The sequence below is a fragment of the Hetaerina americana genome, unplaced genomic scaffold (assembly GCF_022747635.1).
Source record: "Hetaerina americana unplaced genomic scaffold, ioHetAmer1.1.p SCAF_8, whole genome shotgun sequence".
Classification (NCBI taxonomy): Eukaryota; Metazoa; Arthropoda; class Insecta; order Odonata; family Calopterygidae; genus Hetaerina; species Hetaerina americana.
In genome coordinates, this window is record NW_027287427.1 from 39,270,803 (window position 1) to 39,297,948 (window position 27,146).

General features: G+C 37.1%; 1 protein-coding gene across 1 annotated transcript in view; it reads left to right on the forward strand.

The window, feature by feature from the left end:
* LOC139697860 (uncharacterized) overlaps window positions 1-27,146 on the forward strand; it is a 531,364-nt gene that overhangs the window by 125,204 nt on the left and 379,014 nt on the right. The window contains exon 2 of the mRNA XM_071596719.1: window positions 19,802-20,048. The gene's annotated coding sequence lies outside the window, so the exon portion shown is untranslated. The remainder of the gene's footprint in view (window positions 1-19,801; window positions 20,049-27,146) is intronic.

A 27,146-nucleotide genomic window follows, 5' to 3' on the forward strand; every position in this document is an offset into this window, starting at 1 on the left:
ACCCTCTGTGAACTATGGGCGAAGAAACATTCAGTTAGTTCTAACGGGTCCAAAATTGTGATCACAGAATTCGTCTCATTATGAGCTTTGATCCGACAAAGAGAATTCCCATGAAGTTACGTTCATTTTTTTTGCTGTTTTTCTATTTTCATTTCCAAAAATATTTCCGTGCATTATTAATCAAAAATGTACTTTGAGTGTAATCATACCATTGTATGTACTGCGTGATACTAGTGATTGCATCAACCATTCTAATCGTTTAAGAACTCGTTTCACAAAGAGTAACAATCCGATGAGGCCAAACAGTGAATTATGCTCTATAATTAGTACAGTTTTGATTAAAAACGGGCATGCACCATTTTAAATTCTGATTTATTACAAATAAACAAAATTTGACTGTTATATAATATTTAAATTGGTAAAGCTCTAATCGTAAAAAGAAATAGCATTGCAAGTACGAGTCGTACGTGTCGTACGAGTTGTACGTGTCGTATGACTCGTACTTGTAATGCTACGAGAGTACGTGTCGTACATTAACACTCGCCAATGCTGAGGGAAAAGTTTAATTTGAATCCTCTTCCCTCGGAAAATGGGCGAAGCGGCTAAAACTTCATCGATTGTTAGGTGCTAATTTTATTAAGTTTTATCCATTTACTTCATGCAATGGTAGCAACACAAGGCATTTATCCTCTTTTCATACACGAGAAAAAAAGTAAAAGTAGCCAGGCTCTAGACATAACATTGGTATGTTTGAATTTGTGGTATTCTCAACCTGATTTTCGTAGTTTTTTCAAGTTTTATCCACAGTTTATAATTTACCCACAATTCTGAAAGTTTTGGTTAGCGCACAAATTATCTTTTTTATCAAAAAATCCTTTAGATTGAACGATAGAAAATGGAAAATTGATAAATTGATCAAAATGGGGTTATTTTCACAATTTTCAGTTTATGTACATTTATTTCAAGTATTTTTTATGAAATAACGATATATTTTTTAATAGCCGGTGAATCTAGCGCTTTTTCACGTGGGCGTTCGTTCTGGTTTTAATTGTTCCACTTGGAACTTTATCTGGAACTGGAAGACCTGGAGATTTTGTATTCTATTGATGTTGAGTACGCTATGATCGCAAGCATTTATAAGGCAGCGAAAGAATGGCTTGCACTTTACTATTTTATAAAGTTATGGTTAGTACTTTTTTATTGGTCATAATTTAGTAATTTGTTTTTAGAAGCAAGAGAATAAGCTTAGAGTTCTGGTTTTTTTGAGATGTGCAGTGTGGAAGGATGAAAAAAATAAAATTAAAATAACTAAGAAATCCAAGACAGACTAGGCTCACTAACGTGAGTTTTGGTGTCATCTGCGTCTTACCTCACAAGCCGTGAACGAAATTCCTAATGCTCTACGCTTAATCTGGGTGCTTCATAACCGGCGTGAAATATCACCTCTCCTTGAGTTTTTCATTCGAATATTTCTCTGTTACCCGCTTGACGCCGCCAAGTTTATTGAAAACACTAGATTACCTTCGATTTGTTTTCCTATATTAGTGTGAATTCAAAGGAATTTGCTTCGTTTCTTATGCTCATCCCTACCCCGGTGTGAGTATTGGCCTCTCTTTCCCGGAAATGCATCAATTAGAAATGTTAATAAATGAAAAAGAAAAACTTTGTTCCAATCCACCACTTTATTTCAGGTACGACTAGTTTCAACGCTACGGCGTCATCCTCAGGTAAGTTCAGCTCAGTTGTACCTGAGGATGACGCCATAGCGTCGAAACTAGTCGTACCTGAAATAAAGTGGTGGATTGGAACAAAGTTTTTCTTTTTCATTTATTAAAATGAATTTCCACAAAGTTGAGGCTGAAACTATTGAGATAATTAGAAATGTTTTTGATTACCCACCACCCCATCACTACCCACCACTTTTACTCATACCGGGGTAGGCATGAGTGTATGAGATTAAGTAAATTACTTGGAATTAAGAGTAACATAGGGAAAAAAGCTCCGAGAACATCTGCTGTATTAAATAAACTTGGTTTACACCAATAACTAATATTGATCATTTCTCTAAAAATATACTCAGATTCCGTTTCATTTCTTGTGTATCACATGGGTGTCTGTTTTATCGTTAAATATTTTCTTAACAACTGAGCGGTGATCTTAATCACTGCATCAATATGCTGTAACTGTGTTAAGCGGTAGTTAAGGAACTTCTCTATTTAATTCTGATTGGATTCGATTGAGTTTTTTAAATTTACCAATAGCGCTTGTCTTCAGATATTAAAAAAAAATCTGATTTATTTTTGAATACTAATCAGTGATTGACTCCGCCTTTAACTATCGTCATCTGTTGTTTTATTGAAAACCGTCAAGTTAACTTATTTCATTCCGGAAAATCTGTAGTTGAATATAAAAATAATTAGTAAAGTTGATGCTTACTCCTGTTATCATTCCTGTATTAATTAGCCACGGTAAACATTTCATGTATCATTATCAATTTTTCCTAATCTTTGGAAGTACTGGAGTCAAACATATGCTAAGAGATGTCACAATTCTTTACCCAAGCCCTAAATTCCTCTCCCAAGCCTTGCAATGATTCCGTTATTAATTCGGGTTTAATTTACCCAAAGACTGAAAAAATAATTACTGTTCCCTTTTCCAAAAAAAGTTTTTCCCCTTTCTTAATGTTAGTGTGAATACATCAAGAAACACGGAGGAGAAAAAAAATGCCTTCAGTAAAGATGATATTGTTTCGTTGTAATTATCCAAGGATAAAAATAACTCAAAATATTATTTACCTAAATTACAATCAGGGGACAAAAATAAGTTCTAAAATTGGTTAGTTTTATTCTGATCGGTGAAAAGATACAGCATTTGAAAAACATCAACCCCAAGTCCTTCATAAACGAGGTTATAATTTATTTAATGGTTTCACCACGAGATGCAACATGATACATGTATATCATATATTTTCATAATTTTTAGGATCTCTGGAAACTTCAGCCATCTAATTCTAATGATTTGGACTTTGTATTTTCCTTTATTCCCATCTCCTTCTCAAAGATGTGTCATACTATGATGGCGTGTAGGAATTGACTGCACATTATACAGGTACAAATGTTAGCATGTATTGATTACTTATTTCCTACTCATTATTAATTAAAACTACATTATCTAAAGCTATTTAATATGTATTTAACACCACCATACTTACAGTTAATGAAATCTTAAATAAGGATGTTTAAAGGAAATACTCATAAAAAGTTTGATATGAAGCATAGGTTTGTATGGCTCGGAAACAACGCCTTTTACGTAAGAGGACAAGCGTATATTGGAGACTTTTGACAAAAGGATGTGGAGAAGAATGGAGTAAATAAAATGGGCGGAAAAGAAAACAAACGAAGTACTAGAAAAAGTCAAAGAAACTGCGGGAAATGCCGAAAAATAACTTTTATGGAGTCAACCGCTAATTCGCCTTGCAATACAATAATTTTCAAAGAGTAAAAATCATTCGCATCCTGGTCAAGGCGACTGAAGGTGTAGGCATTTTCGGGGAGGAGAGGCGGTTGTTGGGTGAAAATTTTTGCAGGTTTGACATTAGGATGCATGGGACACTGAAAATGTAAGGTAATGGGATGCTGTAATAGAGGGGGGAATACCGTGAAAAGGAGGAAAAGAATAGGCATTTTGAATGAAATTAAGGGAGGTAGAAAGTATGTAGAGCTAAGTAATGAGTTATTGTTATATATAAATGGGGTTAACCGAACAAAATAACATATCCTTAAATTATTACTAGTTACGAGTACAAAAGTGTGAAGTCCCAGGGGACATCAAAAATCTACCCTTTGCATGTAGACTACTTCTAACCCGTTAGTGTCAGACCAACAGCGATTAACCAATAGACTGGTTTTGATATGAGAAAATGAGTCCCTATCATTCTATTTAGCCATGAGGTACGTGAAGTGGGCATTAAGGGCAGGAGGAGTCAACTCATTTCTCTGTTCACTACTATTCTGTTTATCAGATAGTGGTACTTAGAAAATGGCCTTTCTAGGAGTCTAAATGAGGTGATAAAGCGTCATCCGGTATTTGAACGCGGGATGCTGCGGCCAATAACCGAAACTTCACCCACTTGGCTGCCAAGTTTCCCTATAATCATTCAGATTTAACATATAAGCTGGCTTTCCCAGTCATTACTTCAAAGGTTATACTTACGCTCATAACAGTTCTCTGTCCTTTCGCTTTCCTCACTGTTCTCCTCAGCATCCCGCTTCATTATGGAGTGAACCTTTCCCCCATTCTCTGAAATGGAAATAAGATGATAGTAATTAGAAGGTGAAATGCTATAATCAAACGTTTGACTTGATTAAGGGGAGTTTTTGATCTCATAAAATTGGAAAAAATTAAAGAAGATGTAACAGAAAGTGCAGTTAATTGTACTTGTTTGGCAAATACCACGTGATGGAAATATTTTTGTATGTAAAAAACTAACGTGATTGATGTTTCAGCCTCTTAAAATGAAATTTAAATACATCTCTTTTCAAATGAGTTCCAGTCAAAGAGTTATTAACATTTGGTTTTAAAAGCCAAAGCTTGAAAATAAATCAATTCCTTCGAAAGAGGAGAAAAATCCATTAAACTATATATATATATATATATCTATATATATATATATATATATATATATATATATATATATATATATATATATATATATATACTCATATATACAGAAACAGATATAAGGAAAAGGGATAGGAACACATATAAAGGACGAACACAATAGAGGTGGGGAAGGCGGAATCGAACGGATCACTAGAGTAAAAATATTTCCTCAACCGGGACTCGAACACCGGATCTTTCCACTTGCCGGGCGGATGCTCTTAACCACTTGAGCTATCGAGGATAGTCAATTTACCTGCCCGGCAAGTGGAAAAATCCGGTGTTCGAGTCCCGGTTGAGGAAATATTTTTACTCTAGTGATCCGTTCGATTCCGCCTTCCCCACCTCTATTGTGTTCGTCCTTTATATGTGTTCCTATCCCTTTTCCTTATATCTGTTTCTGTATATATGAGTATTTATTCGCCGTTTGGCGGGATTTCGTGTTTGAATGTGTATTTGGCCAATGTGGCTCATCTCTTTCTTCTGGCTATGCGTGCCACGAAACGCACTGTTCCTTTCCTGTATGATGTTGTATGAATTCTAACCCACTGTCCTTTCCTTTCCTTGTGTATTGTCTATTTCTCCTTTGGTGGGTGAAACTGCCCCCTGACGCCATCTCTTGGCTGAACGAATCGGGGCGCTTGGCGACATATTAGACCCACGGATCTCAGGGTAAATTGACTATCCTCGATAGCTCAAGTGGTTAAGAGCATCCGCCCGGCAAGTGGAAAGATCCGGTGTTCGAGTCCCGGTTGAGGAAATATTTTTACTCTAGTGATCCGTTCGATTCCGCCTTCCCCACCTCTATTGTGTTCGTCCTTTATATGTGTTCCTATCCCTTTTCCTTATATCTGTTTCTGTATATATGAGTATTTATTCGCCGTTTGGCGGGATTTCGTGTTTGAATGTATATATATATATATATATATATATATATATATATATATAAAATTATTGTTCTAAGTAGTGGTTTTTTTATCGTAAATAATATTTGGTGATATTCCGAAGAAAAAATTCGCTGGTAACCTGGTTTCAGCATAAAGTTTAGTCTGTTTGTTGGAGTAAAAGTATGCCTGGATGACCGAGTCATCGTCGTTGGATCTCATATAAGCGACGAAAGGTCGCATTTTGTTTGATAAGGTTGCAAGACTTTGACCCTCGTGGATTCTCCGAGAATAAGGAAAAATTGACATGTTATTTACAATTTTATTTTAACAGATTATTCGAAAAACCTTGTTTAAACATCCCGCTCTCATTTCCGAGGATACTATAATAGTTTACCAGTTCTTTCATAAGGTAAAGGAAAGGAAGAGGGAATGGCGTGATGACTTACTGAGAAATATGCGTCATAAAGTGGAGTGGGGCTGGGCGACTTTCACGTACCTGTATGCTCAACCTTACACGAAAAACCTAAAACCGGGAGGAGTTCTGTTTATGCGACTGTGGTTCAAGAGACAGAGGTTGGCATCGGGTAGAGAAATATAGAAGATTGGCGAGGTTGATGGGCATAACTTATCGTTTTAAAACGTGCTCTTCTTGAATTTGAACCCACCTCACCAAGGGGGCCTCAATGTCAAACTTTCTTTCGCGTCTTCCCCTGGGATTTTGAATGCGGAGCGGAGAGCGAAGAGGAAAAGGGAAAGTTATAGAAAGGATCAAGTGATTCGATAATGTATTTATTTGTTAGTCTTGTGGAGGCGTAGTAGTTGCGTGGGTTTGAGCGTCGATTCTACTCTTGGTCTCTCAAATCTTATTTTCATGATCGCTAATACCGTAATGCGATAGAGCTAATAATGCATTACGTGTGTGCACTAATAATGGACACCAAAAATGGACTTTACTATTATTTTATTAATATTCGTCATTGTGAGTCAAGTACATTATGTCCCACTCTTCTTAAACCTCCTAAATTCTTTGTTCCCTCAACTCAACAACCTACTCTTCAATGTTATGCTAAGTGGGTTAAAAAGAATTAGTGTTTCCAAACATAATACACGTTTTTTATGTTCACTGATCGGATATGCAATGAATGGGGAAGCCTTTCAAGCACATGTTGTGATCAGACACAAAGCGTGGTCTGACTTAATAACGGAATACATACCGGAATTTGTATTACATTGGACTTCTTCGTATTCTTTTGCAAGTATTATGCCCTTCAAACTGCTCATCCCTCCGCTCGCTAATCCCCATTCAACATGGCACCACAGAAGGAAAGTCCAGATGAGAAAATGAAGAGGTTCCATGCCCTTGTTGTGAGGTGTCAATGCATTTGAAGAGCCACTTTAAGTGGAACGTTTCCACTCTGATGTTTGCTAAAACCTAGAGCACTTAACCTGGGCGATGAACGGATCCACTTCAGCCTGTAATTATAATTAACTTATTTAAATATCATCAATTATCATGTGAAGAAATATATTGGTACGCAATGGGCGAAAGTGTTTACCTTTCCCTGTATTATACTTTACAAATGCAAATGAATCTTTTATAATATTACTTGAAGCACATTGCTATTAAAATTTGTAATAGTTTTGCACTTAACAAATGACAAAAGTATGCGGGCCTATCGTGCAAATTATATAAAGAATATGTTTTTAAAAATTCTGAATAGAAAATATCCTTACATAAATATATTAAAAATTACTTTTGAGTACATACATTTTCATTAGGAACCAAACATCCATTGCTACGACGCAGTAGTCACCAAATATAATCATCAAAGCGGCGAAAACCTACGCTCAAAATAAAATTACTTTCATGAAAAACTTCTTTTTTATTTATAAAACCTGTGAAATGTATGCTGAGCTCTTAATTTTGAAATTTAAATCGTAAAACTGTATAACTCAAATTTGTTATATCAGCTATACGCGATTTCTTGATGAAATTAAAATACGCATATTTGTATATTTATAAATATATATATATATATATATATATATATATACACACATATATATTATATTTATATATAGACACACACACACATATATATTATATATATAATAGACACACACACACATATATATTATATATATAATAGATGATTTCACGACGTAACACGGAAGTTCCGAATAATACATTGGACAGTAACAAACAATATAGACACACATAAAAAGATCACTCACACGTTATTTCTTGATCATTTCGACGGAATTCTGATCCGTCTTCATCGGAAGATAGAGAAGTAATTACTTACCAGCAGTCATTACTTTCCTATATTCCGATGAAGACGGAGCAGAATTCCGTCGAAATGATCAAGAAATAACGTGTGAGCGATCTTTTTATGTGTGTCTATATTGTTTGTTGCTAAATATATATATATATATATATATATATATATATATATATATATATATATATATATAACGTAGAGTAAATCACCTACAAGCTTTAATATTTTCCTCTCATCGTCTCCATTTTAGCTTTGTTGCATTTCGTTCTCTTTTCCAATCTCCGTTCTCTTTTCATCCTATGCTGTAATCAATGTTTCATAGCTTCTCTTAGTATTTACCAAACATATCGTTTCCTTTGCTGCTCTTTCAATGTCGTTTTTAAGGCCTACCCAACTTTCCTCAACATTTCTTAATACCTTTACATCATGAATTGAATGAAGATATTCCTTCATGAAGTTTATTAATTCATATTCTTTCTCTTCCACCCCCGTTGAAGCTTTACAATTCCCCCTTCACACTCATATTTTTTTCAAATCCCCTTGGATTTTAAAATGTGTTTCATTACATACGATTAAAATGTGATTGGTCACTCATCTCTATGATAGTGTTTGATGAAATAGTTCTTTCCTCCGCAAAGATCGATCGCTTTCTCTCCGCGGATCTTCTTTTTTCCTAAACTGGACTCTTCGACCTGGATCATGTCTCTCCCTTAGGAGAGACATGATCGTTGCCTTCTAATCCTCCATTAATAATTAGTGTTTACTCCCCAGTACATGCTCGTTCGTCTAATTGATAGTAACAAATGCCTACCTCTTCCTACCATAAGTTTACTCTTTCGAATGTGCTCCTGTAATAACACTTTAGTGTGTTTATATGAAAGGAAACTTTTGATCGAAGCTTCGACACGATACCCTCTAAAGCGGCGATACGTGCCCTTACAGCCATGTATTCACCGACGTAGGCGTGAATCGGGAAAGAGGACTCAGTAGAAGCCATCTTAGATAGTTGAATATAGGATCTCTGCTCAATTAGAATCAGACCTAATGTTGTGGAAGGCAAGCATGATAGCTTGGGAATCCCACTTTTCCACTAATAATGATTTATGACGACCATGGTTTAGAAGTTACTTCGTTAAATTCAGGTACTTTCACGTCACCTGAAGAGGATGAAGTAACCTCGAAACTATGGTCTTAATACATTATTGTTAGTGAAAAAGTGTGTTTATTTCTTAAGCTAATAGGATCTATGCAATGTTGTCCTTGATAACATTCATTACCTGAGACAATGATCATGTATTGAGAACTTACCTATTTTAAAATCCACATCGGCTCTTGACAGACAGCCAAACAGCATTTAATCCTGGTTCCGTATTCAACATCTTAAACGGAAAGCAATTTTTTAAGTAAAGCAGTGCTAGAATAGTTAAAGAATCGACCATAAACCGTCGCATTAACCCGTACCTGAGTTTGTTATCCAGGATGAAGTGTTTTGTATTCATGTGAAAATATTATTCTTTAGAGATTTCCTTTTGACTGCACGTTAGGTAAGTCTCGGCGATTCCTCCATCGGCGTCTTGAACATTTCCTGCTAAAACCCTAAGGAAAATCTTCGACTCGTGACCATTCCAGCATTTGTCGGTATAACTTATTCCTGCTCGTAGGCTGTACATGACGGAACCGAAAAGCATTGTTCACGATAAAAGAATCAGTAAAGATTAGGCAGGAGAGGAAGTGAAGCAGCTCAAGCGGGGTTGAGGAGAGGCGAGCTTGAATGGCAGCAAGGAGAATGTGGAGAGAAGAATAAGTTTTAATCCGGTTAGTCAGTGAGGAGAGATGTTGAGGAAGAGAGGCATTGATGAGAGAGAACGGCTAACCGAGGCCGGTGCTTCTTGGTCGGAAGAGAGCAAGAAATAAAAAACTAAAGATATACGTAAGAAGAAAATAATTTCAAAAAACGCCTCTCAAGCATGAAAATATAATGCGTTGTCCATCGTCTTTTTGTGAATTTGTTCGTCATAGTTTTCTGTACGTATCAACTTCCCCTCTCGGGCCGTAATAATTTTTATACATTTGGTCAAAATCCTGTATTTCTATGGGATTATAAAATTCCGAAAAGCATTTCGTTAAGGTGCAATCATGCACATCATAAATTCTAAAACTATCCGGATAATACTAAGGCAACTTTATTATTATTATACGAATACAATTATTATTCTTATGAACGAGTTCTTAAGCTATGAAAATGTTACCATCTGAATTGGAATATATATTTTTTATTCATTTATTTGGCATTTGTCTGAAAGCAGCACATTTTGGCCTTTACATCGAACTATTAACAATGATAACAATGATCACATTTACAAGCACCCAAGGCCTAGGTGGAGGAAAACCCACCTAGGCGGAAATCAAACCCGCGAACCGCGAATGGCAGACGAGAACGTTACCCCGCCGTCACCGGGGTCGGCAAATTAATTGTATTTTCAATTATTGTATTGTTTAATATGAACGGAACGGAGTTTCTTTTTTACGTAAATATGATTTGGATGATTTAAAGAGTACATCGAGAGACATCGAAGAGGCATCGTACCTTCGGTGATTATATCCCTCATTGCATGAAAATTTACGTTTCTCTTGTAAATTTATTGACGAGAATTTGTGAAATGTGAAAAAATGCGAGAGACATTTCATTTATTTCCCTTTTTCGTAGTATTTCATGGTACAACACATTTATTATGAATAGCATCTCGTATAATCTATATTTCGCTCGGTATGAAGCTTGCATTCTGGCCTGATCCATGTGTTTTAAATGATCAGGCAACAATCAAACTCGGCATACTCATTTCCACAAGTCTGTACTTCTGGGTTATCTCCCGAAGCAAGGGAATAGCGAATAAAAATCAATATAATGTACAGTGGAGATATTCAATGGAAACAGTGACGATTCAGAAAAGGAAAAAAATTATGGTTCCTTTTAAATTTTTTGACGCATTGATTGCTTTCCAGAAAATTGCTACCTTTTCGTTTTTTTGTTACACTCTTTTCTTTCTTGCTTTCTATTATCTTGAATAGTTCAAAATAAATTCCCTTCCTCTGGTATCTAGCATTTACTAACAACGGCAATGTTCTCATCTTTATTCACTTTTATCGCCTTAACCTGACAAACCTCCAATTAGGTGTTGGCAAGTGGGTAAAATGAAAGTAATCCTAATTAATGCCGGATAAAAAGTGGATTGAACAAAGAGATTATATATTGTGCAAACGCAATAACCTTACACATTATGTGCGTTAATAGTTTCACACATTATTTTTATTCAATACGGACTGTATTCACTATTTTTGTTTTGGTTAAGACTTTTGCAAGAGATAAACATTAAAATTTCACCTGAATTCTCAGCAATCGACTCGATCTGATAATTTTGGAGATAAATAAAACTACATGGATTAAATGAGATAGATAAGACGGCTCAGATTAAACAATAAGTTTGGAAAATCACCGGTGTTTTTCTATATTTCAAGCTTTACAAAAACTGTTTCTCAACGAAAGGCTAAACCCATGTAAATTTTAATGTTGCGAAAGTCATGCTACGATCTTTGATCTTTTGAAAATATGTATCAGAAATCAATTTGGATTTTTTCAGCGTAAATGACCTCACAGTTTTCGAGCGGCGTCGTAAAATGTTGAACGGTACTAGTGCTATTTCCGAGTGTGTTACCCTTTAAGCCCTATTCGTAATCATTGAAAACTAGGTGAAGGTGGCGAAATTATTCAATGAACACGTAGTACTTACCAAAAGAGTTTTATCCAGCTGGGAAGGCTTTGGAGCTCTTCGGGATCAAGATGGAGAATGAGACGATGATCTTTGAGACTAGTCTCAGCCAAGCGTCATCCGTCAATGGCAAAATGTCTTCCCGATGAATTCGTTATCACTTGTCCTCCAAATTTCAAATGGGCTCAAGGACATGAAGCGATACGGTGGTACAAAGATGGTGCATTGAACTTCTGGCCACTATAATTAGGCGGAAATAATATACATTTGGATTTTGGTGGCAAGAAGAAGATGGGAAATTGAATTTAACTTTATTTCTGAGTTGTGACTATAAATAAAGAATGCAATATTTTTATAACTCAATGTTCTCCAGTCATATTCTTGATTAATAATCATTGATTGAAGGTTTTTTTAAGTGATTTGAGTGCTGTATATTTTTTTCGGAATTTATATATGTGATAATGATCAAACTTGTATTATCCTAAGACTAAACTGCCCGTTCTTACTAACGAGAAATTCTTAAGGATCGTACTGAAAATTTTGTTTTATGTGTTATCCCTATGTACCTCACTGATAGGATCGTTATAGGTGGTCGACATGCTTACAAAAATTGATAATATCAAACGGTCCGATATTACAATTTGTGATTGAGTGAAAACCTTTTATACGCAGAGATGTAACGTCAACTATTTTTCCTGTTAAAATAATATAGTGGTTGGCAGTATGAATAACTTTATAGAGCAGGGAAGAATAGAAGAGCCATTTTTCAAAACTTTAACCTCATTGAAGATTCTTTTTTGCTCCAACTCCTACAAATAATCATCTACGAAAAATATTATTTTTTTAATTTTAGAATTACGTTGCAATTAGGTGTTTTTCCTGGTGGCAACGGTCAAGTTTGATCAAAGATAACTCTTACAACGAAAAATAAATACATACACGCGCTAGAAAAACAGATAAGAGACAAAATATTCTTACATAAATTGACACTTCCACATCACATGCAAACAAACTTCCTCATTACATACAAAATGCCGTCCACATCACATACAAACAATATTTTAATAACTACAAAGAAGTTTATTACCCAGTGGCTGCTTTACATTTATGCTTAAAACTTCTAAAATCAATACACACCAGGGAATACTAAAATAATATATATCGAAAACGTCAAAGTATTCTGTGGCGTAAGACGTTCTCAAAAGACATAGAGATATTTGATCTAAAAATGGTGATAATCTTTTGGGAGAGAAATTTATGAATTAGGCAACACATTTATAAATCAAGGCAAGCTTGGAAATTAGTGAAAAAATGAAAATATACATATAGAATACTTTTCTATGGTAGTAATATAAGGGAAATTGTAAAATTAGAAATTATTCAAATATGAATTAAGCAAAAATTGTATTTATGAAGGATAATGAACATTAAACGGGCTGAACGAATCACTAATAAAGAAATTTAAGGAAACCGATTCAGCGTGAAGGGTGTGACAAGGTTTAAAGAATCTGCGGAAATTCGGAATTCGTGAAGGGTTGGAATAATTAAACATTAAATTTGTGGTTTTAAAATTGCGTCCATTAGTCAAATCACTATTTGCGCAAGAAATAATAGCATACACGCTGAGAATTTTTTTGCAATATATACAGAGATGAGAGTAGTAGTGTGAGTGTACATTTGCTAACTATTTAATTTGACTTTAAATTTCAAGTGAAACCTTTCGATTACTTAGACCCTTTTCGAGAAAGGATAAACGATTTGTAAACCCACTTTTACTGCTATCAGGATGGTGTTACGTCATAATTTATGTAATATATCTTTTTTATAAGCTTGCTCTATGTTCTCTATACCCCCAGTTTTAAGAACAGTATATGTTATAAAACTATTACATAAATTCCTAATGAACTCTGCGCAAGATAAAATATGTATTGAATACACGGATTTATTCTATTAATCAAAGTTATAATGCTTCCGAATTTAAATTGCTCATTACTTAAAACGTTCTAAGCATAAGCGCTCACACAATTATGTATCTCCATATGTGAATTAATTGGATTCAATTTAATATTGCTTTCATCCTAAAACATCTTGTTTACCAATTTCATTTTAATTTGAGGTAGAATAGAATTAAAAACATGAACTAGAATGATTGGTAGCATTAATCTGTAGACTCCTATAACCCTTTAATCTCCATGAGCCGATGGAATGTCAACATCTGAAAGGATGTCGGTGTGTAGTTTTCATTATTGATATCCGTTGCATTAAAAATAATGGCATCGATTTTCCTTTGCTACGGAACAGTTATTTATAGCACTGCTACTCTCTCCGTGGGTGAGTAACACGTAATGCAGCCGTCAAAGATAACCAGTATAGCCTATGTACATCACCGCATTACGTATTAGCCTGCCTTTTCGGACAATTCTCATACACCACTTCGTCTTTTATTTTGACTTCTTTCAGTAATATGTTACGGTCGTTGTTGTGTTTTTCTCTGCCCAAAAGCATTTCCTTCCCATGTCCCTTTCCATTCTGATGTCATTTCTTTATTGATTCTTCGCCAACCTCCCTTTCCACCGTTTTGGCGTGACGTTTAGTGTGGTTAGCGAATGGAATTATACGAGTTGATCAAATGATAGAAGAGTAGGATCCAAATGAAAACTAGGACAGATGGCCATTGACGGGGATGATGTAATAAGTGATCATTCTTGGGGAAATGGAACTTGTCTTCACCCAGACCAAATTTGTTTTCAATTTTATTTAATAACATGAGATGGAAATGGTACTTTTATTTTATTTCTCTGTTGAAGAGCTATAGAGGGTTGAAAACCGGACAAAGACGAAGTACATAAAGATTATGTTCAGTTAAACATAAAATCAGGTTACATGAATTACTACCTATTTATGATTATGTATGCACAACATTTTATGCTAATTTCAAGAGTTGTGTTAGGATTTTCTTTATTTGCAAAAGGACCAAAATATCAAAGGTCTTTCTATTTATAATGTAGAAAAATTCCAGGGAGACTGCGAAAAGATTCTAGCACTTGCTTTCGCATTAAAAAAAGCTTCGATTAGAACTTTAGATAAATAATTAAAAAACTGTATGACCCCAGTTATTTGGGTCGACTGAAAATATTTGATTCATGTTTCTAGGAGTTGCTATAAACTAAATACGCGGTCATTGGGTACCCCCGTGATACCACGTTTAAGTTTCACAGTTCAGCCCCACAGTTTTAGCTCACTCTTCATTAAGCTTAGAGCTAAATAAGAGATAAAAATTCAATCAATCTTCTACTTTCCTACTTTCCTCGAAATACCATTTTTTTGAAGAAATTCCGACGGAGGAGAAAAAGAATGTGCCTTAGATAAGGTTCGACTTTAACTCTTGGACATAAACTTATTCTAAGCTTTCGCTTTTTCGCTGGAATAATAAAATATCATGATTTTCATTTGTTGCAAAGTTTGCTGAATGCCTATAAAACTGGAAAATACAATATTTTGGCACTAAATAATATCCCTTTCCCATGGATGGGCACACATAGAAGCTGTACACAAGGTCGTATGTGCGTAGCTTCCTTTCCCTCAATGCGAGCGTCGCGAATTCTCCGTCTTTAATTTGACAGTGAAATCTTTTTTTCAAACCTTTGAAAAAGCAGAGGTTCCCCTGACTCATCATATGTTAAGAGAGAACTATGTGTTCTACTTATGCAAAGTTTCCTGTTCTCCCATCCCCAACTCTCGACCCTTTCATTTCTCCCGCCATGCCTAGTAATTATTTGTACTCCTTTTGGTCCACTTAACCTTTTCCATCCTTCTACGCTATCACATATTAAAAACTTTCAAAATAGGCCCAACGTCTTGACTCAAAGATCAAGTTTCCGCGCCGTGCAAAACCACAGTTAATATCAAATTCACCAACCTATGCTTTCACTTATCTTTTCTTAGTATACTTGCTCGACGTCATCACTTAACTTCTCCTAATTGAAATTTTTATGCCTCCTTTTTCTTTTGACCATCTTGGTCTAAACTATTTCCAAAATAGGTAAACCGTTCCACCTGCCCCAGTTTTGAGGCTTCTATTTTAAGGTATAACAACGGGTTCTGCGAATATTTTATAGCACCAGATTATATTGATTCCAAAATCACTGGCAAAATAGGTGTTTGAATATTCATTTGTCATTAAAAAAACCCCGTCGAGACCATAGACTTATTTATTTGTAATTCCAATTAAACTGGATTGGAGCACGTTTCATTCAATTTTAGATTTTTTAAGATTCTTTTCCAATTATCTCATCGTGAGGCTGTCAGAAACCGCTTATATCACGTAATTTTTAAGAATAGCATATCACTTTCCTCGTATTCGTTTTCATTTTCCCCTGGGTTCTTTCTGCCTTTGTTATCACCCTGATATTTTTTCTCTCCTTTCAACCTTCCCTTTTATTTTCGCCCTCGCGAATCCATTGTGCTCCGCGGGAAGGATATTTAAACCTGCGAGCAGTGAATATAAATTGTGATTCTTCCGCGCGAAGCAAAAAAAAAAGGGATCCAACGTTGGGAAGGGAGTTGTGTTGGATGAGAAGGCGGAGAATGAATGAATGGAAGAGCAGGTATAATGAGGGAGCCTTAATCTTCATTAGCGGGCCGCCCTCCGACCCGCGGCTACGCCTACTGGCTGCGATAGCTTGACAGAACGGATAGGCACTTCCGTGGGCCCCTGGTCGCGCGCTCCGGATGAGGATTAGCTGGGACTCTTACCTCTTTTCTTCTCTGAAAGGTCTTCCCAAACCTATTCATCATAAATTTCGGACGAAGGCTCACCTTGAAAAACTACCTTGTGTCGGTGGCGGGAAGTTTTATAAATCACGAAATTATCGCCCACGCCATTGACTATGATCATACCACCATGAGATGATATATGATTCCCTATTCGCGAAAATTAGATTTTTATGGTAACTACATAATTGATGACCCATGAGCTAAGGTCATAATTCAGCCTCAAGCGATGGCACAATTCGCGATATCTTGAACGAAATACGAAGTGTTCCTTTGGTGATTCCACGCGGGGTTCGAAATGCTTCACTATTAAGGATTCACTTCAATGCTGCCCTACATAGAATGCTTTCGGAAGAGTACTAGGAATACTGCAGTATCTATATAAGCCGCATTCCCGGTCATCATCATCAAGTAGTTACATTCTTAGTCAGTGGCGAGTAAATCATTTTGTTCGGGTCACCTGACTTCCCAAATATCAAATGCAAAATTCTCTTTTGTCAGTCGGTTCTTTTACGCTGAAAAGAAATTGTTGTTACGCAGTCTGCCGAAAAATGAGAAGACTATGTCTTCCTAACTTAATGAGTAAAGAATACTCGAAAGACTCAGAAGTTGAACAAACGAGAAAATTAAGGTATTTTGATGTTTATTAATGAATTTTTTAAAGTCTTTACAAGAATGTCTATGCATGGTGACACTCCATGACAGAGCTTACATTTTATCTCTGAGTAAACAATAAAATAATCAAGGAGTAGAATAATTTCCTCTTGTTGCTTATTCTCTTGGCAGCCAAGCAAAGGGTGAAAATGGAATATTTTTCCAATAATGTCCACGGATTTTTCTTCTTGCAGATAAAAGTATCTAAATACATTTAACTCCACCAAATATATTTTCATTCGACAGAAAATTGTTCCTCGAAGGATTTTTTGTATTTATCCCGTCCACTTTTAATGTTTTTGTTAAAATTGTAATAAAATAATAAAAACGACATGTCATCGTTAGATTAAGAGTCTCTGCCTGAACGAGGAAGAGTGGCAAATATTGTGGTAAATGACTTCATACTATTCCCTTTCATGGAAGGCAAAGTAGTAATTTTAGAAAACTTAATCTCTTTTACCAATTTCTTTAATACACGTAATTCCCTCTCCTTGCAGACTTCTTTAACCTCTTCCAAATCTACGCATTAGTTTATAGATCCTCTTAAGTTCCTGATATCTACTCGTAATATTCCTTGTTTAAGAATTTTTTCCACCACATCCACTCTTGTCTCACTCGGCCTATTTATTCATCTTTGAAAACCGTACACTTTCTCTCTCTCCTTCACGCATCTGGAAATTTGGCAGTTATTCTATCTCTCAACTTGACCAAGCTGGTTAATTACACTTATTTTGTGTTTCCTGGCATCAGCCCATACTTATAATCCATGTTCTTTCATAGGTACTTACGTATTATTCACCCTCTTCAGTCTCTATTATTAAGGACCGCATAATCGTGAAATCTACTCGCTATGTATGCATGTTCATTCCAGCACACACCTGTTTTACTTTCATTAATTAATGTTGAAAAGAGTGTAATTATTTAAATGGGAACTTTTTCTACCTTAGACAGACATAAGTGTTTTTATAAAATCCTAATACTGCTAGCGATCTTTCTCATGGAATTTGTAAAATTGTTAATTGACCATTGTGTTGTGAATTTACCGTTCCATCTTTCGTAAAGGTTCAAGATACGCAAATTCATCCTTTCTGTTAAATCATCTCAATTTTTACACACATCATGCCATCAAATAGGAAGGTGGAGTTCAGAGAGATGAAAATTTAATACATACACGTATGTTTTGGGGAGGGAACTGCCGTAGATTGGGAGGGGAGAATAGATGACATTCCGAGGGGCAATACGAGTACTAGGTAAAATATGGTCATTGAGTACGTTTGCACTAGAAGTGTAGGGCTTAGTCGAAGTAATTCCTTACTCCAAGACAAGTTACATTCTTCACACTAATTTGTTCGGTTGAAGAGTACTATGGCCAGAGGGAGAGCTCAACGAAGCTCAACGAGAAGTTCAACGAAGATAAGGAAAAATAGTATGTGCACCTGATAGCCTGCCTTTGGTGCACTAGATTTACTTCAATTCGACTACTTAGATTATGCGTGTTTTCTTCGCTCTTTTTTATCCGAAAGTATTGCTTACATATTCTGGAAAAATAATTTTTCTTAGTTATAATTATCGCGGTTCCGAGTCATCTATTTTAACCTAAATGATGACATTCTCCGTAGATAAACGGTAGCGTTCAAGAATTCGTTGGCATTGCGGTGACATCAAGTTAGAATTGATTAAGTTACTGATTTTGAATACATGTCAGCTTAATACGTGTGTATGTGAAATACTTTTTTTGCATGAACAATCTAGATGTCGAATTTCTTTCGACTCATTCATAATTTCTATGCACGGGGGTGTTCTGAAAAGTTTCCGACCTCAGAAAATTTCAGAATAAAATGTCTTCTATCTTTTTTACGTACCATCCTCGTATATTAGCAGTAAACTTTCGACGTATTTCCATAGTTGCAGTAACCAGCATATGAATTATGAAGTGTTTTAAGTAATGAAATACCTCAATAACAGGCGTTTATATTTACGTCTTTTTCCGTCCTGCTTTTCTCGTTGGCAAAATCATTCATCATTTACAAGCTTTCAGCAGGTGATACTGCATGTTACATTAATTTAGTACATTGTACATAAATTTCAATTACATCCCCAAGTTCTCTGCGCAGCATTAAGTCAATTGCGGTTCATTTCTCACAGGTATTCTTTATTCAGCTTCTCTCTTTAAGTGATAATGGAGTCGCTTTCCTTTAACCTCACATAAAATTTTAATTCTTCCGGTTCCCTTCAGAGCGCCATTCTCATCGGTCCGCATCTCCTCGAGACGTGGCCTATCAACTTTTTCTTACTACTCTCATACCATCCATCACCCTCTTTTCATCCCCCTTCCTCTTAAGCACTTTCGTATTCTTAATTTTATCGGCAAACTTTATTTTCAGCATCCTTCGCCTCCACCACATTTCGAACACCTATAGTCTCCCTTCTCTCCTCTTAGTTTCCCCAAGCGATGCGGTAGCACATTCCAAACACAGCGCTTCACCAGAGCAGAAGTGGAGGTAACGCACCGAATTTTTGAATGCAGTGTGGGAGTGTGAAATGTGAAGACGAAGTGAACCTGGACTGTTTAGAAGTTTCCAAAGAATTCTCTTAAAAACTTTCGTTTCGGTAACCTTTTTCATGATTGCGTCTAGGTAGCTTTGTTTTGCAATTCCCGGATGCAAAACTTATTGTAAATAGGGAACTGAATCAGCCAACTAGTGGGTTTTCACGTCCCCTTTTGGTACCAGCGGTATTGACTTTTTAATTAAACTCATCTCGTTATTTTTTCCCTCAGGCACCGCCGTTTGGGGCGGCAGGTCCACTCTTCTGCTGCTTAGTAGCCCACTCTCCGGCCGGTAGCTTCAGCCGCCGCCGCCAGTGCCGGACCCCGCTAGGAGTCAATGTCGCCGGTCTTCAACTTCCCGCCACCTCTTACCGCTTGTGCTCTTCGCGGTGACTGTCGGAGGGTCTCCTCGCGCAGCGACCACCCACCGACCCGTCTGGATAGAGGGGGACACGACGGAAAAAAATTGAACCCGTTGGTGAGTTTTATTTTGCCCGTCTTAAATATAATTCCCAGCCCATGTCAATGTTACAGTAAGCGCATGACGACATTAATCGCATGAGTTCGGGAAACAATGATGGGCCTATTGCTTCTGTCACTGCGATCCATAATGTGCTTTCTCTCGGTGGGACAGTTTTGCACTCGGTGGGACAGTTTGCAAGTTATACCACCCTTCCCACATCATACGTTGTAGCGTCAGGAATCGCGTTACGTTAGAATCCGCTTCGTGAAGTTTGATACATGGTGATAGCGTCCTCGTTAACTATAGCGCGCGCCCGTCATAAAGTTCACTAATCTCACCCCACGAATACTCTTTTTCGTGTAGGTAAAGTTTGTAAAAAATATGATTTTCCCAGGGATATATTATTTTGGTGGGTTTTTCTATTGCTAGCGTGCATGAGGTTTTCTCCCTTAACCGGGTAAGTGCCACTCAAAATAGGCTAATCATTCAAAACAATTAAACTCTCAATAGAATAAATTGTAATGGATTGGGAACATTGTAAACCCTGGAAATTTCATTTAAATCACCGTTGGGTTTCAATTGGTTTCGCCTCATTGGGTTTTTGACCGATCTAGTTTTTACTAGCGGAAAGTAAAATACTCAAAATGAGTACGATTTGGTAGTGTTAGTTCTATATTCGCTAAATTGGCGATTACTCTCATTTAGAACCATTCATGGCAATCTATTTAGAGTATTTTGGAGAGTCAAATTTATTATTAATGAGTGAAGTCCTCAATTTAGTTTCGCGAACTTATAAAAATATGGATTTCGTAGTCAAAAATCTGGAGAAGGAGCTGCAGGGAGATTCTTCTAGATGTAGCAACCCTGTCCCCACGGCCCTTTACGTTCCTTTTTTTTTGAAACCTTCTACTTCCCTTTCAAACCCTCTTTCCCTCGGGTCTGCTCTCGTCTCCCTCGCCCTCGTCCCCCTCGCCCTCGTCCCCCGCTAATTTACGCCTCTCGACCATTTTCCTCGCTCGCTTCTCTTGAGCTGAGGAATCCAAAGGTCTGGCACGTTTCAGCTGTGCTCGTCGTCTCAAGTGGTTCCCGTACCTGTGGAGATTAATTTAAATCTTTTTTTCCGCCCTGCACGCACCCACCTGAGACCATGGATGCGTGGAGTAACGGATTGCGTGCCGTCCATTTTCATGTTTCTCCGGGAGATAGCATCTCCTACCTTCGGTTTCTACGTAAAATAACACGGTTTGCCTTGGTACCCACAAAATATCGGGTGCTATGAATTAAGGGTTAAATGTAAAATGCCCCTAAATGATTGGGAACAATTTTCCTCCCGCGTTGCGTTCTTCAAGTTATGTTCATTTTTGTTGTTAACGTGATTAGAAAGCTTTTAGTTTTGCTCGGGAAGAATTGAATACGTTAAGTTTCTAAGGAAGGAACGAAAAAATGAAACGCCTTTATTGATGATTTTGAATTCTAACTTACCTCTTAGTAATGCCCGGTACCTCTATGAGAACTCTAAAATTCGCTAAGTGTCGTAAATATTTTAGTACCCTGCAAGCCACCAAAGGGGTGTATGGAAGGGGGTGAATACACACCAGACTAATTTTGAACTAAATATTTTTACCCCTACCGCGGTCGGACAATGCTATTCTGATTCCTTATCGTTCGTGGAAAAAAGGAAATCTTAAATCTATGTGTTCTGCATCTAATTCCTCTAAATTTATTGGCATTATCTCTCATACCGTAGCACGATGGGGTAATAATACATCTTCAACATAACTGCTACAGAGACGCCCATCCCATTTATGCAAGAGATTTCATCTGTAATTTAACCTTCGCTCCGAGTGTGATTCCCAGCCTAGCCCTTCTAATATTTTGGATACGCTACTAAGTTTATCATAACAACGTTAAACAAATCTAGATCCTCTGCGCTGCACGTGATCCAATTCGGCAATTAATCCAACTTTGTGAGAATCCCATATACCAGCAGCACATTCGAAATGAGACCTAACAAGCGAAAGATAACATTTCCCTTGATCTTATCATCACATTTACTTAGTACTCTTCCAGTAAACCCTAAATTTTTGTTAGCTTGTCCACATATTCCTCGTAGGTGTTTCCCCCGGGAGAGGTAGTGAGTAAAGAGAACGCCTAAGTATATAATCATGTCTACACAGTCTTACAGAGTCTTTCTCCTCATTAATAAGAGCCCTGTACGAAAAGAGATATGTAATTTATTAGAAGTAGTTATAGATATGTATATCAAATTATTTCTCCGGGAAATGGTTTCCTTTTCGTCCTTGCTTACGTCCATTTCAAGTCCGATGTGTTGAATGTCAGCCATTTGCAAGATAGAAACTATTTAAAACGAGTAAGTAAACTCAGAAAATTCTAGAAGAGCAAACTTTTGCGGAATAGACTGTGAAATGAAAGGTAATTTTTTGCAGCAGAACTGAGTTGTTAGTGATGCCCGTGGCAAAGTAATTAGTTCAGGGCTATAACCAGTAAGAGAAGAGAGAGAGAGACATAAGAACGGCACTTACGTGTATATTAGTCACGACTAATTCGACGTTAAGGGTTTGCCGTACCTATTTTCCTTCGACCAAGAGCATGGTGTCAGAGGAAACGAGTAGCATATATCGATGGATCTGAAAATATTTTGATATGGAACGGTTTGTGCATCGTGCTTCCTATCCTGTCTGCTTCCTATCTGCATATATCCTGATCGAATTTTTCATTTATTTCTTACGCAAAATTCGGAGGAATTTGACTCGGAGTACCATTTCATGAAAAAAATGTGCCGTTACATCAAAATACGTACAAATAAATGGAATTGGTACCAAGGTAATAACACTGATTGAGTAAGCATATGAATAAAGAATAAATAAATAAGAAATTTTTTACCAGCTGACATACGTGTTTTAACCCTTCATAATGCCACGTTCTCTTCTTCATAGGTGATATATTTTCGATGGTAAAAGATATTTCTTTTTACCCAGGATATTTTTGCATTATTATTGTTATGAATAGTCTACCATTCAAGTTAAGCTTGATAAACTTGGTGAAAAACATCTTATATATTTATAAGCCCTGCCAAACATGACCATCTATCCTTAAACCCCACATTACTATGAATATTTTTCAACTCCAAATGCTTGATAAATCCCTTTCTTCGTCCAGCGTGCTTAATCTTTCCCATCCAATTCCCCAATTATCCAACATTCTCCACTCAGTCAATGTCTTCAACCATCCACCACCACTCAAAATGCCCTCAATCCTTTTCTTCTGTCTTCATGCATTTCTTCAAAATAAATCTCTCCCCATACTCGTCTGGCACTCAAAGGTTAGTTTTCTTTCCATCATTTATTTTTTCCATTCTTCTACGCGTCCATATTTCAAAATTCTCCAAACTACGCTTACTCCCTTGAATGACCAAAACGTACAAAGCTATGTCACACATATTTATTCGTCTTTACTTGTCATCCTTAGAGTCATCAATTACTGAAGTATCTTCTTTACTTGATGGGAAAAGTAACAGCGACTGACAAACCTGTCTTTTCTTCTTGCATAACTTCCTCTTTCTGGACTCTCCATTTGCTAACCATGCCTTTGAAGACATACATTTATTTGGGTATCAGATAAGTAGCCTGCCTATCCCTCCCGTCTACGCCTATCTTCTGCGGTGAGTTCGTTAATTAGGCTTAGTTTACTCTGTCAAATGCCTCCTCTAAGGTTACTTTGCAAATGATGTAGTTGCATTCCATATTCCTTTCTATAGTGAATTCATGTCTACTACAAAATCTCGCGTCCAACCCAAGTCCTTCTTTCCCTAAGTTATCAATTGTCTTCTTCTCCATGCTGTTGATGACATTTTTGAAAGGACTACATTTTCCGCGTAACAAATCATGCTTATGTTTTTGCATTCCTAGCACATTGCTTTTTAAATGCTTTGAAGGAACTCTATCTTCCTTCTCTTCCTTGAGAAAGGTGGCTTGTACCACAGAAAATTCGAAAACTATTGAGTTTTATTTCTTTTTTGTGAGAATAACTGATCGAAGCACTTTTCCACTTGATATGTCGTATACTTGATATATGTTCGACTTCCAGCATATCACACCGGAAGCTACTCAATTTGTTCTTTTTTGTGTGTTTCCCTGATTTTGTCTTTGTTCGCAAGTTCTAACTTCATATGAATTCTATTGACATCATTGCGTCCATTCTGAGACAGCGTTGCGTAATTATTGTAGGGGTTAGAATGTTTCCGTGAAAACGAATATCTGTCAACAAAAGGCATATGGTTACTTTCTGATGAAAACATACCAATAATAAACTGCATAAAATAATATAAAAATGCGCAGGAAATCCAAAATACAGCAATAGAAACCTTCAAAATGACACTCTTTAAATGTAACTGAGACGGGTGCGTCAGTTTCACCTCCAGAATATGGCTGATGAAAGACAATTGATTACATCTGAACCTTAAAATTACTTTCTTTTTCTATTCCCTTCAATTATTATTTGATGAATTTGAAATAGAAATGACACAGGTAGGTGGAAAACAATATGAAATTTTAAAAACAGCATGAAATTGTTAGTGGAACAGGGAAACAATTAGAGACGAAATCAGATATGTCATTAATGTTGCTGAAAATATAGGTTTCTTCCGTATTCCGGTGGAGTTAGAGTAATTTTCGCATCACAAAAGTATTTCATAATAACCAATACCCCATCCTGAAACCATTTCAAGCGTATTTCGCAAGACCTGAATAAGAGGACTGTTTAAAAGTATGACGACTTTTTGTTTTTTCAAAAATTATTTATTTATTCATGTATATCTATTTTGTCCCCAACAAAGTAATCCCCATTCGATATTATACACTTGTGCCAAAGTTTTTTCCAATCCTCGAAGTACTTCAAAAAATCATTTCTTGTGATCTTGTTCAGCTCCTCCTTCGATGCAGTCTTTATCTCGTCAATCGTAGCGTAGCGTCGTCCTTTCATGGGCCTCTTTAATTTCGAGAACAAGAAAAAGTCACTGGGGGCCAGATCTGGGGAATACGGTGGCTGCGGCATCATTGGTGTGTTGTTTTTGGCCAAATATTCACGAACAAATAACTATGTGTGAGCAGGGGCGTTGTCATGGTGCAAAAGCCATTTTTGTACTTACACGAATCCGGGCGTTTGTGGCGGATTACTTCGCACAAATTGCGCATAACTTGCAGGTAATATACTATATACCGTTCTACCCTGAGGCAAGAACTCAGCCCCACTAATCGAAGAAAACTGAGAGCAAAAGTTTCACATTCGACCGAACTTGGCGCGCTTTTTTCTGTCTTGGCTCGTAGTGCATCTTCCATTGGGATAATTGAGCTTTATTTTCCACGTCATAACCCTAAACCCATGATTCGTCACCAGTTATGACCCTCTGGAGCAAATTTGGGTCGACGCGGACAGAGTCTAACGAAAGTTCAATAGCAATGTTAATGCGTTGCCGTTTTTGGTCGAAATTGAGCAATTTTGGTACGAATTTCGCGGCGACCCGTGTCATGGCCAGAATCATTGGTAAAAATCGAATGGCACGAGGCAGTCGATATTTTTAGGTCCTCAGTAACTTCTCTAATGGTAGTAGTAGTATAAAGGGGAGGCGACTGACAGCTAACGTAATTTGCGCCATTAGGGATGGGCAGGAAAGGACGCAGAGAAACCCGGCGTTGGCATTAGCCTACTTTTTACGAAAGGCGCTAAGGGGTTACACAGTGCCCTACATAAAGCATCTAAAGTAGGGATCGAGTTACCGCTGAAAACTATTCAGTACCGCCGCGATTTAAAACCGGGCCCTCTGGGTGGGAATCCAGTACGATAGCCACCGTAACCTCTCGATCCCCTTATCTCATGTCATCAATGTTTTCGTATGTTGTTGACGTGCTCGGGCGTCCGGCAGGCTTCTCGTCGTTCACATCTTCTCGGCCTTCTGAGAACATTTTGTACCCGCGGTAAACGTTGCTTCATTCCTAGGTAGCTTATAAATATGTCACAGTCAACATTCGGAATGCGTCCGCGCACTTGATTTCGTTTTTCACTCAAAATTTGGTACAGATTCTTCGATCCATTTTTTGGAAGAGGCAAAAATCGAAGACAAACAAAAACACGTCCTAGCAAAACAGCTGTCGACAATTAACCATTCAAAATTAGTGAAATTTGCGGCTTAAATGCGAGACATAAGAACCAACATAACGCCACAAAGAAATTGAAAATAAATTATACCTAACTTGCGAAAATTCAAAATTCGTGATACTTTTTTAACAGATTTAGTGTATGTATGTATATATATATATATACACGAGGGTCATCCGGAAAGTAGTACCCGTTCGTGCCGCATGAAGTGCTGACGACGCGAGTAGCCGCTGGACGAGGTCAGATAGCTTCAGTGGCTTGTCTGCCTTCTCTGAGCCAAGTTGCGTGACGCTAGCATTGCCTGTGTTGTTTCTGTGATTGTTTACAATGTTTAAAAAAATTGAGAACGCCGCCAGTTGTGAAGTGAGGGCAGTGATTAAATTCCTCAATGCAAGAAACGTTCGCCCATGTGATATTCATCGCCAATTAAAGGAGGTGTATGGAGACAATGTAATGGACGAGTCGTCTGTTCGGCGGTGGTGTCGCAACTTCAACATGGGGAGGGGGAACACACACGACGATGAGCGTTCGGGGAGACCGTCTGTCATTACAGACCAACTGGTGAGCTCAGTTGACGAATTCGTGAGGAACGATCGGCGCGTCACAATTGATGACATCTGTGAGCATTTTCCCAATGTTTCTCGAACAATTGTTCATGAAATTGTTAAACACCATCTGCATTATGCAAAAATTTGTGCAAGATGGGTCCCTCGCGTATCTCAATGAGCTGGCGGCGAAGGACTATGCAGCAGGAATACAGAAACTTGTCACACGTTATGACAAATGCCTTAATTTGCTTGGAGATTATGTTGAGAAGTAGTTTAAAGTATCCTCTTTCAAATAAAATTTTTTATGTTTGTTAATATTTACTTTTGTGTCTTTATTTCACGAACGGGTACTACTTTCCGGATGACCCTCGTGTGTGTATATATATATATA